This window comes from Vipera ursinii (genome assembly GCF_947247035.1).
Source record: "Vipera ursinii genome assembly, chromosome: 9".
NCBI classification, from domain to species: Eukaryota; Metazoa; Chordata; class Lepidosauria; order Squamata; family Viperidae; genus Vipera; species Vipera ursinii.
Window position 1 is genome coordinate 16,315,540 of NC_139523.1, and position 15,185 is coordinate 16,330,724.

Below are 15,185 nucleotides of genomic sequence, written 5' to 3' on the forward strand. Positions count from 1 at the left end.
AAGGGACTTAAGGGATGTTGCGGGTGACTTAAAGCATTCACCAGCAAGTTGACTGTGGAATTCTGGGAGTTGAAGTCCACACATCTTCAAGCTGCCAAAGTTGAGAAACACTCATCTAGAAGTTCTCCAAGTATTACTTCCCTCTGGTAGGACTGAAAGTTCCCGTGGTCATAGTTCACAGACTACCATAAGCCCTGGTTTGTTTTAACCATAGTTTGTTAAACAACACAGTCCCATTAGTTCCTTCCCATCTTCCCACTTTTTTTTCTTTTAAAGATTCCCTTCATGTACCAAAGTTTGAATTTGACTAGAGTCATTGCCGAGATGGGCGACTAGTAAATTCTTAAATAAATCTTCTCCAGTTGAGTTCCAAAGAGGGGGAAAAAAACGCTTCTGTAAATGCAGAGTGCATTTTCTTCAAGGCCACTTAACAATCCATAGGCACAGCTTCCTCCCACAGAGAAAGTGAACCCAAAGGAACTTTCGTTGGTATATAGGTTATATTTATAAATATTTACTGTATTAAAAATTAAAAACGATGCATTTGCTACATTACTACCTATCACAACTGTTCGATGGAATTTTAATACTATATTATTTTCCAAAACAAGCTGGCAAACAATGTTGATTTCACAGATCTCTGAGAAGGACCTGGGGGAGGGAAAGTGAGGTCCTAGTGGTTTCTTGGGATCCTTTGAGCGTCCTTGTGGTTTTTCCTCAAAGTTTATTTCACACACCCCCAAGATCAGTCACGGGCAGTTCAGTATATTGACTGACATATGATCCAGCCTGATTTTAGCCTGGCCTGGGTGTTATGTGAATGCATCCAGTGGATGAAATGAAGTGTTGCCTTTACACATTTGCGCGTTTGCAGATGTCCTTCCTGGTTATTGATATCAAAAGGAGCTCCAGGTGTTTGCTCATAACTTGTATAAGAAGAAAAACAGAAAAAAGTTTTGAAAATTACAGAGCTGGAGAAAAAACGGCAGACACCCTCACTCCCCGTGCTTCAAACCAGCCTTCCTTAACCCAGTGACGTGTTTCAGATGTACGTGGACTCCAACTGCCAGAATTCCTACGGGGTGGGGATTGTGTGACACACATGGGTGCAGCCAGGATACTGTAATTTTTCTGGCACTTGGGATGGAGAAAAGAGTGGTGGAAAGCTTTCTTTTATTTTTCTAAATGAGTTGAAGCTCAATTTGGGGGGGGGGCGATATGCCAGTTTTGCACATTTCTCACTCCAAAACCCCAAACAAACAATCTGCAAATTTTCAACATTTGTGGACAGAAGGGGGTCTAATTTTTACACTTTGAGGTCTGCCTGCCTCCCCTTTTGCGCTAAAATTCATGTGTACCAACATAAACACACACAAACACACACACACACACACACACACACGTACTTCTGATAAAGTGAGCCGCAGTTCAGAAAGCTTCTAGTAAAATTTGTTAGTTGGTAAAAGTGCTGCCAGACTCCTGATTTTTCACTTTAATACACACACACACACACACACACACACACACATACACACACAAATTGTGACCTCAAGGACACCCTTCCTTTGACAATCCAGGCTGTTTCCATGCTGTAGCAGCCCAGCTCAGCAGCCCAGAACTGATGTTTTGTTTTGTTTTTTAATGCAAAGAATGACACCCGCCCCACACACACACACACACACACCCATTTTTTCCCCCACTTGTTTGTTCTAATAGGCCTGGAAAGAATGAACAGCTCTCATTTCTTTCCCAATGCAACATTCCAGAGGTGCATTCCAAGCCCAGCATTTGGGCACCTCAAGAGTTAAGGCCCCAAGGCATCCATTCTTTGTCACAAAGCCCTCTTCTTCCCCCCCCCCCGTCCCTCTTCACCGGAGCTGATTTCCAGCAGGGGAGGGAAAGGTTCTTGCCTCCATCCGTCTAGCAGCTAAACCCCTGTCGCCATGGGGGCATTAGCACCATTACTGCAGTCTGTTCCCCAGAGGCGAGTGAGTGGATCAAAGGGTTTTAGCTGCAGACGGCTGCTAGACAGATCTGGAGTGTCTTCAAGGTAGTAGCCACTTGAGGTTACAAATGTACTTTTGGCCTGCAGCTCTCTCAAATCAAAATTTTGCAGGGGTTTTTTTCCCCCGTTAACCCCTCACAGGCAGTACACAGAGGTCCCGCGCAAAAGTAGGAAGGGCAGTGGAGCTGTCGCTACAGAATCACGCAGGCACAGCTGTGCTCCATTCCTATCCAGATGTATATCGTCATCCTTGTCATCTAAAATGCCAGTATTCGTGCAAGTTAATATAATGACAACGCCACCAACATTTCATAGATGAACATAAGGAAAGCTGAAAAATGGAGCTCTGCCTTGCCAGTGTCCACCAATACACATACAGTCTGACCTAGGCACGGCTGAAGGCTTTTTCTATCTATTGTATGCTGTTTATTTATTCCTGAATTGGTTTTTCAAAGCAGGCGTGCAAATCAGGGCCACACAACACTTACTTTAATTTAAACACGCGAACCTATTTTAATTCATCCAAAATTAGACGAAACCAGAACCACCTTGAAATGCATTTGGCAGCTTTTGCTATTAGATAACATACTCAAAGGGATGTGGTGGCTCAGTGGGTTAGGACGCTGGCTGAGCTTGTCAATCAGAAGGTTGGCAGTTTGGCGGATCGAATCCCAAGTGCCGCGTAACAGAGTGAGTACCTGTTACTCGTCCCAGCTTCTGCTAACCTAGCAGTTTGAAAGCACATAAAAATGCAAGTAGAAAAATAGGGACCATTACAGTGGGAAGGTAACAGCGTTCCATGTGCCTTTGGTGTCTAGTCATGCCGGCCACATGACCACGGAGACGTCCTCGGACAAGCCCTGGCTCTTCGGCTTTGAAACGGAGATGAGCACCGGTCCCTAGAGTTGGAAACGAGTAGCTCGCATGTGCGGGGGAACCTTTACCTTTGCCTAACATACTCAGGCATTCAGGAAGCTTGTACAGATGGTCCCCAACTTATGACCATTCATTTAATGACCATTCAAAGTTACAACAGTGCTGAAAAAAAAAGACTGACATCCAGTGCTCACACCAACGACCATCGCAGCGTCCCCGTGGTCATATGGCTATATGGGCACTTGGCAATTGGCATGTATTTATGACAGCTGCAGCATCCTGGGGTAACAAGATCACCATTTATGACCTTCCCAGCTGGCCTCCGACAAGCAAATTCAATGGGGAATCTGGATTCAGTTAATGACCATGTGATTTAATTAATGACCATGGTGTTTTGCTTAACGGGAGTGGCATAAAAGGTCATAAAATCGGGTGCAAGCAGCTTGCTTAACCACAATCCCAGTTACGGACATAAGTCAAGGTTTATCTTGTCTGCAAAATCAGACTTCTACTATGTCATGTAAAACTGACTATCCTGATTGCACTCACTTACCATTTTCCTCACAACCCACTGAACTCGACATTAGCTATGAATAAAGGGGTTCACATACACATACATAGAAATCAAAGTTAATAACCAAGGTGTAGAATGCAGTGCAAATCATGCTGTCATGGCCTAACCAAGTACGCAATGGGAATATAGCTACTGACTTAAATACGTTTCAGAATTCAGCAGAATAACAGAGTTGAAAGGGACCTTGGAGGTCATCTAGTCCAACTCCCTGCTCAGGCAGGAAACCCTATAACATTTCAAACATATGGTTGTCCTGTCTCTTCTTAAAAACTTCCAGTGTTGGAACATTCACAACTTCTGGAGTCAAGTTGTTCCACTGGTTAATTGTTCTAACTGTCAGGAAATTTCTCCTTAGTTCTAGGTTGCTTCTTTCCTTGATTAGTCACTTCTTGTCCGTCCTGCAGGTGCTTTGGAGAATAAGTGGACCCCCTCTTCTTTGTGGCAGCCCCTGAGATATTGGAACGCTGCTATCATGTCACCCCTAGTCTTTCTCTTCATTAAATTAGACATACCCAATCCCAGCAACTGTTCTTTATATGTTTTAGCCTCTATTCCCCTAATCATCTTTGCTCTTCTTTTCTGTATTCTTTCTAGAGTCTCAACATTTTTTTTTTAACATCGTGGTGACCACAATACTGGATGCAGTATTCCAAGTGTGGCCTTACCAAGGCATTATAAAATGGTATCGACATTTCATGTGATCTTGATTCTATGTTATATTCTATTTCAGCAATTATTTTTCTGTTAGCCCATCTGCAGCTACAGAGAATTAACCCTGGAATCTCCACGCTGCTAGGTTTCTTCCCTTTGACTAGCATAGGCAGTGTGGGGAATTTAAAGGCAGTAAGACAGCATCTTACATTAAGTTAGGCTATTGGGATATCTAAAGCAATAGTGGACCTGTACAGACTAGGAGCAGGGATATCCTCCTCATAGGGAGAAGGATAACATCAATGATTTAATTAGAAGCCTGAAGCAGCAATCCTATGCAAACGTCACCAAGGAGTAAATCCTCTTGAACTCACAGGGATTTGTTCCTCACTAAACAAGCTTAGCATCATTCAGCAGGGGAATCATAAATGTCTCTATCATTCCTCCCCCACCCTTGCCTCCCCCCCCCATTTCTCTGATTCAAAGGCAGTTGTGGAATTTAAACCCTGGCCGCAGACGGTATGCAAAAACCCCTTTTGTGAAGGATGCAGAATTCATGTGTTCCCCTCGAAATGATGCCTATCAAGTTGATCTTGGAAGGCCTGTCCTAGGGACCAGAATGGACCTGAAAAGCAGCCACAATGCTCAACATATCCTGCTCTCTGTATTAACCAGGCGTTCCGTGCACCTCTGGAGTCTAGTCATGCCGGCCACATGACCACAGAGACGTCCTCGGACAAGCGCTGGCTCTTCGGCTTTGAAACGGAGATGAGCACCAGCCCCTAGAGTCGGAAACGACTAGCACACATGTGCGGGAGAACCTTTACCTTTACCTTTTTATTATGAAAATAGATCTGTTCACAGGGTCCTCATTTTTCGGGTGCAGAAACTGGGCTGCAAGTGGCCCCCAAACCTTCTTGCGTAACTCAGGATAGACGCAACATAGCAATTCCCCTGCCGAGAAGCAGACAGGAGTCTTCACTCCCACCTCTCCAAGTTGACAAATGCATCTTGGCCCATTGCTGGGTCTCAATCACCCTCCTGTCTGGCAGCCCTGGCAGGCTGAGACGGAGCTTCTGCAGACAGAAGAACCAGCACGAGGAGAAGGACATTTGAGGATCGTAATGGTGCCATCAATTATTCAGGCTGGCAGACACTGAATTCAGCATCTGAATCTCAGTTCTTCCACAAGTGCTTGGTTAGGGGCCATTAACTTACTCAGGAAGGAGCTGGCAGGACTTACATTTGGGGCTGCCTCCACCGCAGGAACAATCTCCAAAACAAAAGATCACTATCAACAGCAATTGCAGGAGGAAAGAGTCAGAATGACGGATACGGGAGCAGCGTACTTGCCATTGCCCTCTGCCTCCTAGTTGCATGTGCCCCAACTACACAGAGTCCTCATTTAGCAACCGCAGTTGGGATCAACAACTCAGCGATTAAGCAAAGCGGTTGCAAACAGACGCTGAACAATGCTTATGATCGTCCTTCACTTTCTTCGCTTTACAGATCTACGAAGGTGGTGAATGCAAAGAATCATAACTACGAACAGTCGCTAAATGAGACAGTCGCTAAACAAGGATTCTGTGTCAGAGTCACACCCTGTTGAAGGGAGCCTGCCTCTGGTAAATCACTGCCTTTAATATACAGTACATCTTAAGATGTCTTTTTTAAGGAGAAAAGGGTTTTTTTACATCTGAATATGTTACATTAGGCCATACAGAGAATCAGACTCCTTTCTGGGGATTTTTGAACTTTAAATCTCCTTAAAAAAAACCTATGGAAACGGGAAAAGGAATGTGTGTGCTGATGTTCATCTATACAAGCATTCCGACACTGCCATTTCTCCTGTGAGCAAAGTTTGTTTTGAGTTGCTTGCCACCAACTGTTGGGCCGTTGTGTTTCTCTTAACATGTCGATGGGAAAACGTTTTCTTCTTATTGTTGAATGCCATATTTCCACAGGAGTAATCTGTCAGCAGCTACAAAGGAACAGTGATGGGGGCAGAATTCAAAGCTGTGTGACCCAAACAGAAAACTTTTTATTGCTGTTTTCACCCTCTTCCCCATGGCCTGACTGAAAAATCAAAAGGTCTCTTTCAGATGACTCACTGTGAAAAGGTCAGAGGAAACTAAGCTAAATGCAAATTGCAGGAATTGGACTTCCAAGTTACCTACCTTTATTTTAAACCCCACCCCACCCCCACCCCCCAAAAAAACCCCAATTACTTGGTTCTTAAAATATCCCAGGAAATTACACTGTACTCTAGGATAGGTATTTAAAAATGTATCTTTGGACTGCAACAGGGATTTTAAAAACACGGTACTATTTAAAATGTGAAAGCTTGTAAGGAATGTCACACAACCTATAAATGTGAGAGGGTGCAGGGGATGCTCAAGAAACAGCAGCAGGCTTGCCCCAAATTCATCACCTACAGCTATATCTAGCTTCAAATATTTTTTTTAGGATATCTCCTACTGACTACACCAGTACTACCACCCCACTTCCCTTTGGAAGATACAAAGGCCAGAGGCTGCCTCACTCTTACGCCTATGTGAATAATATTCTTATTTTGCTCCTTCGCAAGAAGATGAAAGGGTTAGAAGCAGCATCTTCTGGGAAGAAAAGGTTTATCTGCTCTCAACCATCAGAAGAAGAACAGGAATTGCGATGCCGTCTGGAGGGACTTTTGGGAAGAAGTTAGCACTCCATTCCATAGAATGAACAGGCCAGCTCTTAAATGCCTATCTGAACACTTTATGCTCCTCATTCTCATTGATTTGACTTTTTTCCATTTAGGAAATTGGATGGACATATAGCCAAAGCTGTATCCAAAGTAAGACACTGTCCACATTTTCCAGAACCTATGGCCTCATGGATGTCTAATATTGAATTGTTAAGATTACCCACTAAACTAAGTCCATGTTTTCATCAAGTCTCCTATTTTATTAACTAGAGGTTAAGCAGCTAGATCAAATTCCAGAGGGAAGTTCAAATTCAAATTCATCGCTCTTTTCCGAATTGCACCTAAATGATACTGAGCTTATAATTTGAACTATCCCATGCAAGATAGAATAACAGAGTTGGAAGGGAGCTTGGAGGTCATCTAATCCAACCTATACCATTTCAGACAAATGGCTGTCCAGTCTCTTTTTGAAAACCTCCACAACTTCTGAAAGCAAGTCATTCCACTGGTTGATTGTTCTCACGGTTAGGAAATTTCTCTTTAGTTCTAGGTTGCTTCTCCCCTTGATCAGTTTCCATCCATCTTGCCTTCTGGCGCTTTATTGCACAACAGAGTATGAAGGGAGGTGTGGCTGCTGTGTAGATATATATCAAGAACTGGGCAGTCGAGTTTCTCCAGCAACTGACAGCCACCTTTTCCAATCCCAAGAACTGGCCGGAGAAGGCCTTGCAAACAGCTGCCAGAATTGACTTACAATAGCCAAAGATTGCCTGAAGCCATGTGGTGGGTGAATGCCAAGTCTGCTATGAAATCAGGATAGGTCTCTCCTGTTCACACCTATTTCCCAGTTAGGAATCTGCACAGGCACTTTGCAAAGTGAGATGGGCGGCACATAAAATAAATAAGTAAAATACAGGTGAGTGACGATGATCCTCCTGTTCAAAATTAACCCACTTGCCCTCTTGATAGCCCTCCAGCCTGGCAGAATTCTGAAGCTCTTCAGCTGGTTCAAAGCTTGCCTTACAGCTTCCTCTGCAAGCATTTGCTCTCTCTTGTGTCCTTTTTTTAAGGGAAAAAGAGCAGGACTGCAGCTGAGCCAAGAACGATGTCGGGTAAGTAAATCCTATTGCTGGGATTCCAGAGCTGCCTGGCTGGCTGTGAAGAGGGTAGTGGGAAAGGCAGCCACATGGCTGCTCTCCGCCTGCCAGGGGTGCTCTGAGGACAAGTGGTGGAGCAGAGAGGCAAAAGAAGTCCAGATGCAGCTTGCAAGCTTTCGTGCCTAACTTGCTGGAGTTGCAAAACCAGTTAGTTGTTCCTCGGGAGGAGTTTTCATGCAAAAGCAGAGTGTGGGAGAGGAGACTGGAATTCTCCCCAGAGCTCAGGATTGCCCCCTCCCCTCAATCTGTATTTCTCACATCAGCTGAGTCAAGGAGGTAAAAAAATAAAGGGCCCAGAAGCCACCGGTAGGATCATGCAGCACTGTTTTATCCCATCAGCCTGCTATTTAGCCCAACTTCCCACAGCCTGAGATTCTCTAGCAATGTTGGTTGCCGAGTCCCATCTTCCCCAACGATCCAGCCATTCCCCGAAGGTGCAATTTTTATGCAAGACAGTGATCGTTCAGATGCTGGTGGCTGACAGTTCTCAGGATCTTTTACTATCGCACTGGCCACTCTGGTTGATTTGCTGGACGAGTGATCAACCTGAACCCCCCACTTCACATTTTCCATGCTTGCTTTTGACTTGTGCAGCCATGCAGTTTGGAGGGAGAGGGAGAAACTCAGTGACTTCTCAAGTACAAGTGGTCCTTGGTTTAAGATTGAGTCTGGGATTACAGTTGTAAGTCATGCCGGTTGTTAAATGAGTCATCACGTGACCAACCTGATTTTATGACATTTTTTTGCAGCAGTCATTAAGCGAATGCTGCAACAGTTAAGCAAACCCACTGTCTGCAATGGGTGTTTATGGCAGGAAACTGGAAGAAAACACCGCTTTCTGGCAAAAAAAGGTCATCAATCATAGTCAAAGCCTTGCGGGATGCTGCAAATGGCCCCTCATGCAGGCTGATGGTTTTGGGCATTCAAAATACGAACATGTGACTATGTGACCCAACTTAGATCCATAGAGGACACCCAAATTGCTTCTAGAAGTTGGAAGATGATTTATAAACAATGAACAAAATGGTGATAGGTGACAAAGTGCCTTCAAAACATTAAGAACAGCAAAACGAAGAAAAATCCCAGCCCAAACAAGACACAACCAAAAATAGTGCAGAAAAAAAATGCATATATATATAGAGAGAGAGACAAGTCATTTTCTCAGTAGAGTGCCAACAGTGAAAATCAAGACATCCTGTGACATGCATTAGATTTTCCTTTCCATAAAAAAAGAGCTTGACTGCTTTGAGATGGCATTTTAAGAAAGCTTTTGTGTAACAAATCCTGCGGCCATTTAATTGGGAACACCTTTACAAACAATTAATTAATCATGCCGGGGATTGAATCTGGCACATTCTAAATGCAACACCAGGTGCCTCCACTGTTGGAAGGCCTTACTGCCCTCTGAAATGTAGCTGGCTGGGAGAAGCAACAGGCTTTCTTCGTTTGCAACGAGATGGTGGAATTCTCTGCCAAGGAATAGGCTATTTGGAGGGGGGGGAGTTTCCCCCTTAATGGTGCATTCAAATATTGTTAGGCTTCTCTTGTACATTTGATTTGTCTTAATTTCTTTCACCCCACCCCTTCCAGCTCTGTGATTTTATGGAAGACTGGAGGGCCCTTTCTTTTCTTTCTTTCAGAAAATCAGATCTACTTAAGAAAACATAAGCCTTCTGATAAAGTTGGTTTGTCGGGAAAGGTGCTACCGGATTCCTCCTGATTTTTGCCACTTTAGATTATTTATTTTTATGTATTAAATAACCCCATCTCACCAGTGGTGGGATTCAGCCGGTTCGCACCACTTCGGCAGAAACGGTAGCTAATTTTTTTGTTGCCCAGCCCCAGAATGGACTTCCGGAAGCGGCATCCACACAGAGAACCGGCTGTTCACATATCTGAATCCCACCAGTGCATCTCACTCTGAAAAGTGACTGTTAACCAGGACTGTCTCCAACAAGGCCACTTTTTTTTTAAAGCAATTTTAATGAATCAAGTTTCCCTATTCTTAAACCGTCAGTTCAGGACACAAAACTGCTCCTAACCTTCTGGTAAATGTGACCAGATTAAATTACGGCTTCTATTAATTTCCTTATTTGTTTACTTTGGGAAAATGCTGGGTTGGACTGTGGTTTGAACAAGCTGCCAAATACCAGCTCCCCTGAACTTCAGATTTCGAAGCGCTCCTGATGCCCCCATCCACAGATTTATAGGAAAGGATGGCAAGATGTCCTCTTGTGCACATTGCACACCTGCAACCATTTTATACTCTGGAGAAGTTCGTTTTGAACTGCTGAAATGAGTCTGTTTCCCCTCCTGAATGGCAGCAGCTCACCACTCTTCCTGGAATGAATATGACGGCCAAGTTATAACAGATGAAATAAATATAGTACAGCTTAGAACAGGGGTAGGCAACCTCGGCTCTTTTATGACTCATGGACTTCAACTCCCAGAATTGCTGAGTCAGCATAGCATAGCTGACTCAGGAATTCTGGGAGTTGAAGTCCATGAGTCATAAAAGAGCCGAGGTTGCCTACCCCTGGCTTAGAACAAATGGAGCGGATCCTTCAAGAGGCAGCTAGCGGTGGATTATGTCAATTGTTCTGCATTGGAGATATCAGGGTTGCTAGAGCTTTACTTCTCCTAGTTTCGGTAACGTATCCAAGCCTTCTAGCAAGGAGAATTTAGTTATCCTCAGGGTTCTAACCAGCTGCCCGTGTTGGAGACACCACATTTGAACGGGGAGGAAGGGAGAATTGGTGCCTCTCAGAGGGAAGACTTTTATGTACTTCCGAAAGCTTTTGCATTTTTCCCCAATCTGCTCTGCATCCCGACACACATACACAGAAAGAGAAAGAGAGAGAGAGAGACTCAGGAATTCCCAGCACAATGTGCTGTTTCATACCAGCACTACAACCTTCCTTGCATGTGCCTTCTAGTACGTGTGTTCCCAAGCCTTTGGGTGCATTTCTTTCTTTCCTTCGACAAAAAAAAAAAAACAAACAAGCCCTGAGAGCACATAAGCCTCATTTCCGCCTTGGCAGGAGTTGGATTCAGAGAGTCCTCCATGCACTGGGGCAGGGGCGGGAGAGAGAGGGGGGCAGGCCGTCCAGGCATAGAAGCTGCCAAAGAGCAAACGGGCAGCATGCCTGTAACAGCAAGCAGACCGCCAACCCTAGCCACCACGCTATCTGGAGCACTGTGGCAGGCAAGAGGGTGCTAGTTGCTGGCAACGCAGGAAGGAGGTCGTGGGAAGGCCAGCAGACTGGAGGAGTCCAGAGAGAAGGGAGAGGAAGATGGATCGCAAATGGTCACCTGGAAAATCCAGCTCTCCCAAAGGTGCTTTTTCAAGAGGCAACTGGATTCTCTTTGTTTGTTTGTTTTTTCTTGAAGACGTTTGGCTTCTCATCCATGAAGCTTCTTCAGTTCAGGGAAATTCTTTCCCCTTCGTTGCACAATCTCTAACAGGTTACAACCACTTTAGAACCTCCGCACCCCATTTAGCCCTAAGGGGGCTTGGATAGACTGGGGGACGGGAGCAGCTAGGGAACTGAAGAAGCTTCTCGGATGAGAAGCGAAATGTCTTCTGAGGAAAAATAAAATCCAGTTGCCTCTTGAAAAGGCACCTTTGGGACCTTCATCCAAGACTTTCCAGAGTCAGATCAAGCCCTTTCAGGTCTGCTCAAATTGGATAGAAGAGAGAGAGAGAGAAAAAAACAACTAAAGATGCCACAGATCTGTACTCAGGCCAGATGATTGCCACGGCTTCCTAGGAACAACTGCAGCAAAGCTCTGCCCTTGGAGACTTGCAGCAGGTGCCAGCTTTGTTCCACCCCAAACTTTCCTCAGCGGAGGAGGCAGGTGTTCTTCTGAAAGAGGGAGGCAGGTGCAGATAGCTCCCCAAAGCCCCTGGCTCCCCAACCAGATAGCACTGTTGCTCACAAACATGGGGCTTCAGAGAGGTCTGGCTGGACTGGAAGGGTTATTTCTTGTTTTAATGCCAAAATGTAATTTTTTAAAAAAAAATAGCACAGTATTATCCGCCTGGGCACAAAATAAAGAACAGGAAAGCTCATTCTTGGCTTGTTCCAATGACATTAGCATCAGTTTTCCCCAACCTTTAAGCTCCCACCTGCATCAACGTCTCCTCCCAGATATCTCAGCGCTAGCTCAGGTTGATTACGGAGTTCTAGGAACTGAAAGCCAACCGTGTGGATTGTAGCCAAATTTTAAGAAGGCTGCATTAAGCTACTCCGAAGCTGGGAAAAAAACCCCACCAGAGCGAGCAGCGGTTCTGATCCAGAGCTGGCCAATTTGCTGCTGAAAGTCTCTCTCTTTCAATGTCTCTAAGTGATGCTTATCCTTTGGCAATTGACTCCTAGACTCACAGAATGACCGACCCAACTGCAGAAAAGGGCACAGCACTTGAGTCCAAACAAGACTGGCTAGTTCACTGTTCCATGTGCTGTGCAAACCTTATCGAGGCAACTCGCCAATGACCCTGGTTTTGACACTGGCAATGGAACCATCTTTCCTGAATTCAACTGAAGAAAAGATGCTAATTTAAGGAGACATGAGACAGGCCCTGTGCCCTGCAAAGCTTGCTCAGCTTCTCTACTCCTTGGCACCTGTCATCTGAGGCCTTTGTCTCTTTCTGCCTAATGGTAAGGCCACTCCTGCACAAACTTTATTATATGCTCACATCTGCCATCAGAAGGTGAGACACCGGTGATCCCCAGACTGGCTTTTTTCCTAGCTCGAAGGATAAAGTAACATGGGGAGCCAGAGAGATACTTAAGAGTTAGCAACAAGGCGCAAGAGCAGAACTAATGAAAAAGTTGCCAACTATAAAAGAAACGTCATTTCAAGGGGTTATTTCTTTAGCCCAAATCAGTTCACAGTGTGCATATCTGCCAAGCTGGCACATAATCATCGCTTTACTGTAAAAATTGAGTCTTTCACCTGTGCTCAGAAATGATAGTCAAAAGAGGCATTGTGTGCTAAGAGGAATAACTCTCTCCTTTGGTGCTATCAAGAAATATTACCTATCACTCCTGTTCTAGGTAAAAGTGAGGAGGAAGTGGTACAGATCAGATTCAAATGAGATAGGATAGTCTTACAAGAAACCGGATGCTTCTGGGCCCACCTGAAAAAGGCAAATAGTATAGCACTCCACATGAAGTCAAACTTTTTATTCACATGATTTTAAATCCAAATCCTTAAAAAAAAATCAAGTGTGGCATAGCAGAAGGAAGGCCCAGATTGACCACTCGACCTGCAGGTTTATTTCCTCTTCCCTTAATATTGAGATAAAACAGTTTGAAATCTTAAGTCTTTTGATATTTACAAACTAACGTCTTCTTAATTATTCAGGTAGTCCTCGATAAATCATAAAAAAATCTTCCTTTCTTTTGTCTAACCTGTATATTTGAAAATAAATAAAGGGGGGGGGAGAAAGAATATTCATACATGCTCTTTCATGTCCTCTCACTGTGTGTGTGTGTGTGTGTGTGTGTGTGTGTGTGTGTTTTCACATATTCCTGTCTTTGGCTCTGAAAAGGGATTAAATTCAGTCAACAAAATCAAGAAAGTATAATACAGAAAAAAACAAGATCAACACAATGTCAACAACAAAAAAACGCATTATTAAACTGGACATCATACAATTAGAATGCTTTGTTATACAAAATCATTCTTCTTTGCTACTTGAAAACATTGCAGAATTAGCTTTTGGGAAGGCATCCCTGGCAAGGATTTATTATAGCCTTGGTACTAAAAAAAGCTCCATGTATATATCTCTGTTTAGGTTTTCTAATCTTGCATAGAAAAATTAATAAATATAAGAAAATGTTCTGGCTTCAGTTCATAACCGTTCCAACAATTAAGGCAGAAATCCTGCTTGATTCAGATACAGACTGAGCAAGCTTCTGGGCTCCAGACTCAAAGCTGAATTCCTGCAGAACCATTTCAAGAACCAATCCAGGCATTCCTCAACAAAGAGCAGGTTGCACAGAAAACACAGTCTCCTCAAACTGGAATTTAGAGCCCTCTTCTCTCTCCATCTTGCTGTTGGGTAAGACAAGATCCATAGAAGCCTAAGCGATCCTCTGCCTAATTACACCACAAGTAATTAATTCAGTTCTCTGGAAAAGCTGTCTGTCCTTTCCCTGACAACTTGCTGCATGAGAGAGAGAGGAGAGAGACTCAGGAAGTGAAGAGGGAGGGAGAGAGAAAGAGAAAGAAAGAGAGAGCATGGGAAAATGGAATAATAGAGGGTTGACCTCACCCAATGTTGGGATGTGCCTCTCACCAAATTACCTTTAAGGCTGCTTATCCCAATGGATCCAGGATTCTCCAGTCAAAATGATTATTGCCAAGAATTCTGGAAATTGATATCTGGAGAGCAGCAAGATTAGGAAAGAAAGGTCAGCCTCAATTGACTAAAGGGTGTTCACCCACCCTAATAAAGGGCATCCACCTTGGTGAGATGGGCAGCATAGAAGTCTAATAGTAATTAAATAAAAATCTTTTATGATCCAGTGGCTAGATAGGATAGCTCCATTTCCTACAAAAGTGTGTAGTTGTTATTAATTTTATTATTTCTGTAGGCAGCCACAGGGAGAGGATTCTAGAAAGCAACCTTCCCTCAACCTGAGTTCTCCACATGCTTTGGACTGCAATGCTTAAAACAGCCAGCCACCGTGATCAATAATGATTGTGTAATGGAAGTTAGCAGCAGTAGTACATTTATTCACAACCATAGGTTTTAGTAAAATTCATATAAAATTACAGATAATTCTTGCTTAGACACCACAGTTCAGACCAGCAACCTGGTTGTTAAAGTAAGTGAAACTGAACATCAGGCACAAAGAATCAGGACCATTCATAAGGTTGCAGCATATAAGATTTATTCAAGCCTATACCCAAGAATTTGGTCGACTAAAGTTCAACGTTAAATTGGTGTCAGATAAGAGTCAAGAGAATTCAGGAGGGGTTTGGCTTGTGATAACGCAATGATTCTAAACTGATGGTGTGCTTAATTCTACCCCCAGCTCTCCTGCTCTTCTCCTACATCGTGACTGCGCTTCTGATCTGATTTCAGCTTTTTTTTTTTTGCTTAAGAGATCTGCAAAGGTTATAAATGTGAGGATTGGTCATGAAGTAATTTTTTTTCATCTCCGTTATAACTGTAAATGGTCACTAAACAAGACCGTTGCTAAACAAGGGTGAACTATACAC

The 15,185-nt window shown here is 43.8% G+C and overlaps 1 protein-coding gene and 1 long non-coding RNA gene across 2 annotated transcripts in view; one reads left to right on the forward strand and one right to left on the reverse strand.

The window, feature by feature from the left end:
• The window catches only part of FOXO6 (forkhead box O6), a gene marked incomplete at both ends in the record, with an annotated part of 115,534 nt that overhangs the window by 70,908 nt on the left and 29,441 nt on the right, over positions 1–15,185 (reverse strand). The gene's annotated exons all lie outside the window — the stretch shown is intronic.
• Positions 7,561–10,033, forward strand: LOC310644753. Its single transcript, XR_014493375.1, has 2 exons — positions 7,561–7,904; positions 9,590–10,033. It is a non-coding gene; the product is annotated as an uncharacterized lncRNA (long non-coding RNA).